Raw genomic sequence first — 11,783 nt, 5'->3', positions numbered from 1 at the left:
CATCTTTTCATTTTCTGTGGAAACAAAAATAGAAATCCTTTTCCCCAGTAACTTGTCCTTGAACTGTCCTTTTTCCTTTGCTGCTCTTAATATTCTTTATTGTGTATGCTAGGTGTTTTGATTATTATATGTCGAGATGTCTTTTTTCTTTGGTCCAGCCTATTTGGGGTTCGGTATGCTTCTTGTACTTTCATGGGCATGTCCTTCTTCAGATTTGGAAAGTTTTCCTCGATGATTTTGTTGATTATGTTTTCGGCACCTTTGAGCTGGGCTTCCTCACCTTCCTCTATGCCTATTATTCTTAGGTTTGGCCTTTTTACAGTGTCCCACATTTCCTGGATGTTTCGTGTTAAGGATTTCTTGGATTTATGATTTTCTTTGGTCGATGAATCTATTTCTTCTAGTTTATCTTCTGCGCCTGAGATTCTCTCTTCCATCTCTTGAATTCTGTTGGTTATGCTTGTGTCTGTAGTTCCCGATTTTTTGCCCAGTTTTTCTATTTCCAGCATTCCTTCGGTTTGTGTTGCCTTTATTTTCTCTATTTCAGTTTTCAAGTCTTGAACCGTTTCCTTCACCTGCTTAATTGTTTTTTCTTGGCTTTCTGTACTTTCCTTAAGGAATTTGTTCATTTCTTCCACTTTTTTGTTTGCTTTTTTCCTCCATTTCTTTAAGGGATTTTCTCACATCTTCTTTGAGGGCCTCTATCATTTTTATGATGGTAATTTTTAAGTCGTTCCCTTCTGCTTCCTCTGCTTTGTTGTGTTCCGTTCTAGTTGGTGTAGATTCCCTAGATTCTGGTGGTGTCATGCTTGTCTTTCTGTTGTTAGGTGTTTTCTTGTATTGCCGTCTTCCCATAGCTTCTTCCAGTAGGTGTTGGTGGGGTCTCCTCCTCTCTCTATGGTACTTCCCTGGTGGGCTTATGTGGGTCAGAGATTCAATATCTGTAGCTCTGGGTGGTCCCAAGCTCTATAGGAGGTCTCTCCGCAGACAGGGACCCAGGGATGGGGTCGGGGCTGAGGATCCAGTAGAAGATGCCACTAACCAATGGCTCTAGTCAATGGCTGGCAGAAGAGGACAAAGGCTGAGCTGAAACTTGGGAAGGTTTTGCAGGATAGTCGGATCTCACTGGAAACTGGACTGGGACTCTCCAGCTGAGGCCTCTTTCTTTAGCAGAGGCCCTGATTTGGGGGACAAGGATCTTGCTGGCAGGAACTCAGAGTGGACCCACAGAGATAGGCGGATCTCTGGGAGGGGCTCTGGACTCCAGTAGAGGACTGGAGGTGGGGTCAGAGACCAAGCAGGTAGAAATTACGGGTGGTCCCGCGTGGATAGGCAGGTCTCCTTTGTTCAGAGTTGCTCCGAGGAGTCTCCAAAGTAGGGTGAACTGTTGGCTCCACCCTCTGTCCCAGTGCTCAACCAGAGCAGCAGGACAGAGGGCAGGGTAGGGCACAGGGTGGGGGGGGGCAGGCTCGCGGTGGGGATGGGTGGGGGTGTATCAGAGCTCCAAGGGTGCTCTCTATGGGGACAGGACACAGGAGCAGCGGGATCAGGGGCCAAACCATCCCCTGGGGATATTTACAGGCAGTTCTGAGCTACCATGTGGGCGCTGAGAATCGAACCCAGATCCTCTGGAAGAATAGCTAGTGAGTGTTCTCAACCACTGAGCCATTCCACCCCTCCCCCCATACTTTTTAAAATTACATTGATTATTGCTTGATTGTGTGTGTGTGTGCTCATATATGAGCAAAAATGCACATGCACACACACACACACACACACACAGATAAACACATTCATGTGACACAACTTACCTGTGATGGTCAGAGGACAACTTGCAAGACTCAAATCTTTCCTTCCACAGCATGAGTCCTGGGGATTGAACTCAGGTTATCAAGGCTTGGCAGCAAGTTCCTTTACCTAATGAATCATCTCCCCGACCATACATACATATTCTGTAGGTGTCTAATGGGCAATGGGAATAAAGTGGGTTACAGAAAATGAAAAGACTCTCAGAGTTTAATGTCCATCCAGAAAGATGGACAGTTAAATAATTAATTCAGTCAAGTCACCAAAGCTTCCAACATTCCATGCCCACATTCAAGCTAACTCAAACACCATATTAATATGCATAGATCAGGCCTAGGACTTATAGACTCTTATCTTGGAAATGACTTAGTGTTGTGAAAATTTCTTTCCTGGGGAGACATAAAGAATCCCTTCCTACCTCCTCACATGACTCCAATAACAAGCCAAAGCACGGGCCCACCAACCCCCCCCCCAACTAATAATGAGTTTACTGGACTTATTGCAGAGGATGAGAGAAGGGATCCCAAAGCAGCTACCCTAGGTGGATGATGATTTCCCCATAGCCGGATAGATGGAGTCCCTCTCCGGTTAACCTCCTCCAGTGTATATAATTTATACACAGGTGTAATTGCATACTGACACCTGGGAGGAACTGGGGAACCCAAGGTTCCAATGAGCCTCCTCCATTCCCTCTTCCACGAAACGACGTCAACAGCTCACAGGCCCAATGGTGATAAATTCACATGCAGGCACCGCTGATCTAGTCAAGGTAGCGGCTGCCTTGCTGAGAGGGCTGTATTCTATCTACACTTGGCATCTTGTGAGAGTCTGCTTCTTGCTGGCCCTGGTTTAGACCTGCCTTCTGCCAGATAAATCAAATGCTTTTTGAAGTCCCTGGCCCAGTATAGGTGGCAGGAATTCAAAAATATGGAGCCTGGTAAAGGCTGCAATAGAGATGGAGTCACAACCAACCATGTGGACAGGGAAGCAGTCTTTAATACGAGTCTCAGGAAATGATCTGAAAGTCTGTGTGTGTGTGTGATAGAGTCAGAGTCTAGGTGGAAGGCGTTCTGAATGCAGGGCTGGGTGTCTTGCAGCTAAGTTTGGCCCTTTATATGGAACCAACAAGAAATGAGCACATGGGTTTTTATTTTACAGTATTGAGGATTGAACCCAGGACCTTGTAGATGTCCTGCGAGCTCTCTGCCATTAAGCCACACCCCCAGCCCCTCACTGGGGGATTCTAGGCAGTTACTGGATATCTCAAGTACACTCCCAGCCCAACTACATGATTTGAACAGGGAAGTCATATGATCTTGTTTGTGTTTAAGAAAGATATTGGCAGCGAATTAGTAGGTCGATTAGAGAAGGGCCACCCTAAAGCCAGAAAATAAGTAAGAAGTAAGGAAATAACAGTTGGTGTAAATTAGTGGGGTAGATTTACACCCTGTTTAAGAGATAGTGATATTAACTGCCAGCCTTTCACTGAAATCTATCCTCTCTAGTCCAGACAGAATCTGGCTTTGTAGCCCAAGCTGTGCTTCAACTCCTGGATTTAGGCTTACAACCACGTACCACCTGTGTCTGACCAGCTTTAAACAGAGAGGGAGTGCTTGTGGTCCTATTGTCCGAGAATGTCTATTTGGGGCTATTTCTTAAGTCATTGCTTGTGCCTTTTTTAAGGTATAGCCCAGGGTGGCCTCAACACCCCCCCATCACCTTGTCTCCACCCCCTGAACATTTCATACCAGGGTATACCGCTACAACTGGCACTTATTTTGTTTTTCTTTGCTTTGTTTTCAGAGCCAAGAGCTCGCTACGCAGCACAGACTGGCCTTGAACTCGCAGCAACTCTCATGGTTTTGATTCCCAAATACTGAGGTCAAACACATCAACTACTGTGCCCAGCTGCGCTCTTTGTTATGGTTGGATATGAGAGAATGCGGGGCTCCTGGGTAGAGGGTGGCCAGTCTGTACTAGTTAGTCTAAGGTTGGCAGAAGATGCTGGGGAAGGTGGCAAACTTAGTCTAGGATGGCTGGACATTGAGGTGAACATCTGTAATCTCAACACTGAAGAGGCCACAGTAGGAGGAATGCAGGGACTCTTCCTTTCCTTTTCTCCTTCTCTTCCCTCCCCTCCCCTCCCCTCCTCTCCTTCCCTTTCTCCTTCTCTTCCCTCCCCTCCCCTCCTTCCCTTTCTCCTTCTCTTCCCTTCCCTCCCCTCCCCTCCTCTCCTTCCCTTTCTCCTTCTCTTCCCTCCCCTCCCCTCCCCTCCTCTCCTTCCCTTTCTCCTTCTCTTCCCTCCCCTCCCCCTCCCCTCCTCTCCTTCCCTTTCTCCTTCTCTTCCCTTCCCTCCCCTCCCCTCCTCTCCTTCCCTTTCTCCTCCCTCCCTTCCTTCCTTCCTTCCTTCTTTCTTGTTTTTCAAGGTAGGGTTCCTCTGTGTAACAGCCCTGGCCATCCTGAAACTCACACTGTAGACCAGGCTGGCCTTGAACTTAGAGATCCACCTACCTCTGCCTCCTGAGTGCTGAGATTAAAGGCGTGCGCCACCACTGCCTTGTTTAACTTTTTATTTTTCTTAAGATTTACTTTTATTATTTGTGTGTGTGTGTGTGTGTGTGAGAGAGAGAGAGAGAGAGAGAGAGAGAGAGAGAGAGAGAGAGAGAGGAGTTTGGGTGCTCATGGAGGCAGGATGTGGGGTCCCCTGGGGCTGGTGTTACAGGAGGTCCAGAGTCACCTGGCAGGAGTGTGGAGAATGAACTCCTTGTCCTCTGGAAGAGCAACAGGAGCTCTCCTTAGCTGCTGAGCCCTCTCCCTAGCTCTGTGGAATACAAGATTGAAGCCAACCGATACTACTTAGTTGAGACCCTATGTCAAAAACAATTTTAAGCAGGGCAGTGGTGTCCCAGGTCTTTAATCCCAGCACTCAAGAGGCAAAGGCAGGCGGGTCTCTGTGAAACCAGCATGGACATCTAGTAGCTCAATTGATAGGGTGTTTGCCTAGCATACACAAAGCCCTCAGTTCAACCCCCAGCACCACAGAGAATCAGGATGGGTGGTGTACACCTGCAATCCTAGAATTTGTAATGTAGAGGCAGAAAGAGTAGACGTTCAAGGTCATCTCGAGCCACATGTCTGAAAGAAACAATAAGAAAAATATTCTGTTGGTTGAGAATATGTTGAGGCATCTATGAACAAGTAGTGTATAAATTAGTGTGTGTGTGTGTGTTGCTGTATTGCTTGTGCGTTCACCTGTGCATGTATATTCCAAAGCCTGTGGTTCACATTTGGTGCCTTTCTCTATGACCCACCCCCGCACACACACACCTTTTCTTTGGACACAGAGCCTCTCACTCAGCTTGGAGCTTGATGATTCAGCTAGGCTGGTTATCCTACGAGTCCTCTGGACCTGTCTGTCTCTGTTGCTCAGTGCTGGGGTTGTAGGTGTGTACTGCCTCTCATGGCTTTTTTGGAAACATGGTACTAGACATGAAAACTCAAGCCCTCATGCTTGCAGAGAAAGCACACACACAGAGCCCATCTTACCAACTTCTGTAGTGAGTGAGTGTCTCTTCAGAGAGGGGGAAGGGCCGACTAGGAGCATTTGTTGATTTCCATGATGTCAATACTCCTGCAGAGGCTGATTTCAAGTTCCTACAATCTGCATTGATTCACTGGGTAAGCAGTTAGGATGTGAGGTGGACAATGGGCTCTCCCGAGCTGGTATGAGCTGGCACAAGCTGACGCCAGCACACCACTGTTCGTGTATCCAAATGCGGATATTCAGCCAGCCATTGGACAGATGCCAAGTCTGCACACTGGGAAGACTCAACTGGGCTTTGAAAGCTGTTAGAGAACCAAGTCTGCAAAGGGGCCAAGAAGATGGTGCAGTTGATAAAAACGCCTGATGCACAAGTGTAAGGACCTGTGTCCAGATCCTTAGCACGCACAGCTAGATGCCAGGTGCACTGGCACAGTTCTGAACTCAGCACTGAGAAGGGATTGCAAGAGGAGGCAGCGGATGTCTGGGACTCACTGGCCAGCCATCTTAGCCAACTAGAGGACTCCAGGTTCATGGAGGGAACCCTGTCTCAACAAATAAGACAGTGATAGAGGGAGATGCCTGCCTTTGACCTGTGGCCTGTCGACATGCATGTGCGTCTATGCCCACATGCGTATATACATACACACATTGCCACATTCATATCTGTCTGTCTCTGTCTGTCTGTCTGTCTCTCTCTCTCAACACACACACACATACTGGCCAAAAACAAATAAATAAATATTTCAGTATGCAACACTGGTTGGACGTGCGAGGCACAGAAAAGTAAAAAGGAAAGAACATGAAAGTCGCATGGGTATGTATAGGGGGGAGGGGGGAGGCAGAAGGAAGGCCGAATTGGGGTACTTGCATAAAATAGTCTTTGACTAAATAAAAGATATCCTGAAAGCAAAAACTAAAAATAAACTTCTAAATTGGGGTTGGGATGAGAAGGTGACTCAGTGGGTTTAGGGTACTTTCTGACACTTCACACAATGTGAGATCCATCCCTGGAACCTACCTGGCAGAAGGAGAGGGCAGATTCCTGCAAGTTGACCTCTGACCTCTGACCTCTGACTGGTGCTCATGGCAAGCCTGTGCCAGCACTGCACGTTGTAAACATACACACATAATAATAATAATAATAATAATAATCAAAATGAAACAATAACTAAAGTGTGTGTGTGTGGGTTTATAAGTTGTGGAAGCAGACGGCAATTGTGAGAGAAGGGAAAGAGATCGTGTGTGTGTGTGTGTGTGTGTGTGTGTGTGTGTGTGTGTGTGTGTGCAGGTACATAGCTTGTATGTGCAGGCCAGGCCAGAGGACATCTTGCAAAAGTTAGTTCTCTCCTTCCACTGTGTGGGTCCCAGGAATCATAGGAGCTTGGCACCAAGTACCTTTTATCTCCTGAGTCATCTCGATGTCTCCAAAGGAGGACTTGATCTTAGTGGAGGGTGTTAGGGGAGGAAGAAGGTAATGGAACTGGTGTGGCATGAAGCAGAAAGGAGGCTGTTTGTGAGGAGGAAGGGAAGCAGGGAAAGGAGATGGGGAGAGTGGGCAAGGTCAGTGTGGAGGGGGATGAGCAAAGTGCCATGACGTCTATATACAAATGTCAGAATGAAGCCTGTCACTTTGTATGTTAGCTTTAAAAATTAACTGAGCATCTCTCGCATCTCTCTATCTCTCTATCTATCTATCTATCTATCTATTTTTTTCAAGACAGGGTTTCTTTGTGGCGTTGGAAGCTCTCCTGGAACTAGTCCTTTTAGACCAAGCTGGCCTCAAATTCACAGAGATTCGCCTGCCTCTGCCTCCTGAGTGCTGGGATTAAAGGTGTGTGCCACCAAGACCTGTCCTAACCGAGCATTTATTAAAGGAGGGAAAAGCAAGTAATTTTAAGCATTCTAGAGTATGTCTGTAATCTCAACATTCAGGAGGCCGAGGCAAGAGGATCAAGTGGCAGGGAACTAGCAGAAGCCCTGAGTTTCATCCCTATCCCCTTTGCCAAAAAAATCACAGTGGACATTTGACTCTACAGGATCTTCCCATGCTGTTCCATCCTTCATTACTTCTCTATGTTGTAAGTTATTTCTCCTAGTTGTTTCTCCTGATCCTTATTAAACCTCAATAAACAAGTCCACCCAAGGGAGCTCCAATAGTAAGCGCGTGGACACAAGTTTGATCCCTAAAAGCCATGTGAGAAAACATGGTGATATGTGTCTAAAATCTCAGTATCGGAGAGGCGGAGGCAGGTGGCTCCGTGGACTTACTGGGCAGCCAGCCTTACTGATTTGGTGAGTTTCAGGTCAGTGAGAGACAAGCGGGGAGACTTGGGAGAAAAAGCATTGAGTAAGGTCATTTACTATGAAAGTGTGAAGACACAAGTTTGAAACTTAAGCTCCCATGTAAAAAGCTGGGTGTGTCCATGTACTTGGACCTACAGCCCCAGAGCTGTGGGAGGCAGAGCCATGAAGACCTTTGAGGCTTGCTGGCTGCCAGCCTAGCTCTAGGTTCAGTGACAGACCCCATCTCAAGGGAAGAAGATGGACAAGGATAGAGCAGGGCTCCTGATACCACTCTAGTCTCCACAGGTACACAAGCACCGGGACACATGCACCCACCCAAAATAAAAGGATAAAACTGACTTGGATAGCGTTCCTAAGGAACATCACCCGAGGTCCTCATGAATTTGTACACATGTGCATGTCCAGCTGTACCCACAGACCCACCCACACACCTGGGAATATAGAAATTAGCAACTTGGGCCAGGTATGGTGGTGCACATTTAATCTCAATGCTCAGGAACCAGAGGCAAGAGGATCTCTGTGAGTTCTAGGACAGCCTGGTCTGTGTAGTGAGTTCCAGGGCTACCTAGAAAGACCCTGTCTCATAAAAAAAAGAAAAAGAAAAAAGAAAGACGCTCACACAAGTCTAGTTTGGTAAACTGGTGAGTTTATATGAGTTTATTGGGGAACATGAGTAGCACTCACAAAAGTTCCATCACTGGAGCTCCCTGCCCAGCTTGCAGGCATCTCCACCAGAAAGTCTCCTCTCCCCAGCAGTTGTGAGTTGCTTATATGAACTTGGAAGTTTGGGGGAGGGGCCTTGTGGGACTTGTAATTTTCATAACTACTCTGAGCCTTGCAGGTTTCCTTAGCTTCCTTAGTCTTATGCTCCTCCCTCTTCTCTCCTGCCGAGAATGCTTCCATCTGAAGGAGGCAGCTATACCCATCTCCTTGCAAATGGTTTAAACAACGCTCCCAGTGGCTTCTTCATTGCTCAGCCCCATGCAGACATCTCAGAGAAGTCTTGGTTCATCTATCTGCAGCCCTGAACCACCATTCCTTCCCATTCCCTATTGAGAATATTTTTGGGTTCCAGAACCCCACATTGTCCTGATTTTCTCCACAGGTCACTGGCTTCTGCTTTGGCAGTTTGGACAGTGCCTGACCTCTAAATGTTGGAGTTCCTTAGAGGTTGGTCTTGGGCCATTTTGTCTTTTTTTTTTTTTTTTTTTTTTTTTTTTTTTTTTTTTTAGGACTTCATCTGCTTGAATGTGCTACTTACTCTTGGGGCCTTATTCCAAGCAAGATTTCTGTGCTGAGTCCCAGACTTTTACCTTCCTCTTCAGATGTCTCCTCTCTCAAATATATTGTGTTCCCTAATACAGTGGGGGAAGAGAATCAATAAAAGCTAAGCACACATGTATGTATGAAAATGTTGCTGGTGGTGGTGGTGCATGCCTTTAATCCCAGCACTTGGGAGGCAAGGCAAGCAGATCTCTGTGAGTTTGAGGTCAGCCTGATCTACAGAGTAAGTTCCAGGACTGCCTCCAAAGATACAGAGGGACCCTGTCCCTGGGAAGAAAGAAAGACCGAAAGAAAGGAAGAAAGAAAGAAAGAAAGAAAGAAAGAGGAAGGAAGGAAGGAAGGAAAGAAAGCATCATGGAGTCCATCTCTATGAACATGCCTTTAGGCCACGTGACTGTTAATGTTGAGTGTTGATTTGATGGGAGGGCAGCCTCTAGATGAGTCTGTCAGAGTGTTTCCAGGAAGATTTAGTGGCGGTGGGAGGACCCACTCTGAGTGTGGGAGGCATCATCACATCAATAAAAAGGAGGGATGGAGCACCAATGTTCATGCTCTCTGCTTCCTGATTCTTCATAAGCAATGTGACCAGTTCCTTGTGGCTCCTACCATGGTAGACTGTATCCCCTCAAATTCTGAGCCCAAATAAACCCTTCCTTCCTTAAGTTGCTTTTCTCATAGCAACAGCAAAAACAACTGATACAGGGCATCCACACCCATTTTTCTTTCTGTGCCCACCTTCCATCTTTCTCCTCTGTAGACCATTGCATCCTTGCAATTGAGGGATTGCACCCTTAGCGCCTGTCAGGACATCCCTGGGGCTCAGTAAATATTGGTTGAGTGAGCTAAAACAGGGAAGCCAGTTAAGCACAGAAATCAGCATGAAAGGCAGCCTCTGTGCAAAGGCTGGCTTTAAGCTGGTAGGTAACTCACTGAAGTGGCCTTAAGGAAGTCACTTTGCCCCTTTCTACTTTGAGGAAACTGAAGTAAAACTATAAGGTTCTTTCCAAATTCTAATGACGACTCTATTATCTATATACGTCATAGATTTTTTTTTTGGTCTTTACTTTTTTATATTTTTTATTTATTTTATATAACTAAGTCCATTTAAATGAAAACAAACATTTATAGAACGTCATAGAATTTACAAGTGCACATATGTGAGATCTGTAATAAGTGTTGCTTTACAAAAAGAAGGAGGAGGAGAAGAAGAAGGAAGAAGAAGCAGCTGTTGGGTGGTGGCTCACACCTTTAATCCCAGCACAGGGGAGGCAGAGGCCAGTAATATGTGAGTTTGAGGCTAGCCTGGTCTACAAAGGGCATTCCGGGACAACCAAAGCTACACAAAGAAACACTGTCTAAAAAAAAAAAAAAAAAAAAAAGAATGAGCAGTATTGCTGTTGTTCTTTTGCTTTTTGTCATGTGTTTTTGAGGCAGGGTGTTACTACGTAAGTCTGGAGTTAGAATTGTGGGCTACCACATCTGATGACTACAAGATTTTAATTGGGCAGTGGTGGATGGTTTCTTCCTCAATTACTCTGCAACTTAGGTTCATCTTATTTTATGTGTATGGATATTTTGCTTGTATATATGTGTGTGCCTTTCATGTGTGTCTGGTGCCCCAGAAGAGGGCATTTGGTTCACTGGAACTGGAGTTACAGAAGGTTATGAGCCACCATGCTGGTAACAGACTCCAAGTTCTCTGGAAGAGCAGCAAGTGCTTTTAACCACTGAACCATCTCTCCACCTCCCACCTTAGTTTTTGAGACAAGATGTCTCACTGAACCTAGATCTCCCTGACTACTCCTTGACTTAGTCAGGCTTCCCAGCAAGCCCTCTGGTTTGCCCCAACTTTTAGTCTCTATCTCCCAAGTTTTGGGACTACAGGGCTAATCATTCTACCTGATTTTTTTTAAACATTTTTTTTGGGGGGGATCAAACTCAGGTCTTTATGTTTGCATGGCAAGAACTTTGCTGACTGAGCCATCTCCCAAGTCTCCCCTCACCACACACACACTTTTTGAGAGAGGGTCTTATGTAGCCCAGGCTGGCCTCCAACTCATTACTATGTAGATGAAGATGAATGTGAAATCTTGATTCTTCTGTCTCTACAAGTGTCTACAATAACCACCACAGTCTATTTTGAATAGTGTGTTTTGATCCCCTAAACTGTGAGGACTGCCCAAAGGCCATTTGAAAACTTGAATTTTCCCCAAACCAAAACACTTTCACAATCTATGGTGGTCTCCCAGCAATCCAGGGGACTTGAGTATAACTGTCAGCAGATTTGGAAACCAAGGCTCATTCTTTTATTGTGCTGTCTTGGTAGAGGTGCTCCACGGTGTAGTTTCTTTCCTTCGGCGATTGCACAAGCAAGTTATTACAGGTGCCTGAGATCTTAATCTCAACTGAGTCTGGAATCAGTATCGCGAGGATTAATAAACTAAAGTATAGGCTGGAGAGGTGGTTCCGTTGATAAAATGTTTGCCTAGCATGCTTGAAGCCTTGAGTTACACGCTGCATAAACCGGGCACCGTGATGCATACATTCTAATCCCAGCATTTAATATGCAGAAGCAGGAGGATTCATCAGATCAGGCTCATCCTTGGCTATGTAGTGGGCTCACGATACAAAACAAAAACCTTTAGTTTGTAAATCAATGAATATGAACTGCTATTGCCGGGGTATGAGGCCTAGTCTAGGGAGCCTACAACCCCCCACAGGGATGTTATTCCCTCTAACTGCATTTTCTGGGCTCCTAGTAGTCACCAACCGCTGTCTTCTTTTTTCTTTTTTGCCCCTGTGTCCTACACTGGTTTGGACTCCTCTAGCTCCGCCTCCGGGAAGG

Source organism: Phodopus roborovskii, unplaced genomic scaffold (genome assembly GCF_943737965.1).
Source record: "Phodopus roborovskii unplaced genomic scaffold, PHOROB, whole genome shotgun sequence".
Taxonomy (NCBI): Eukaryota; Metazoa; Chordata; class Mammalia; order Rodentia; family Cricetidae; genus Phodopus; species Phodopus roborovskii.
This window is presented reverse-complemented; position numbering follows the sequence as displayed.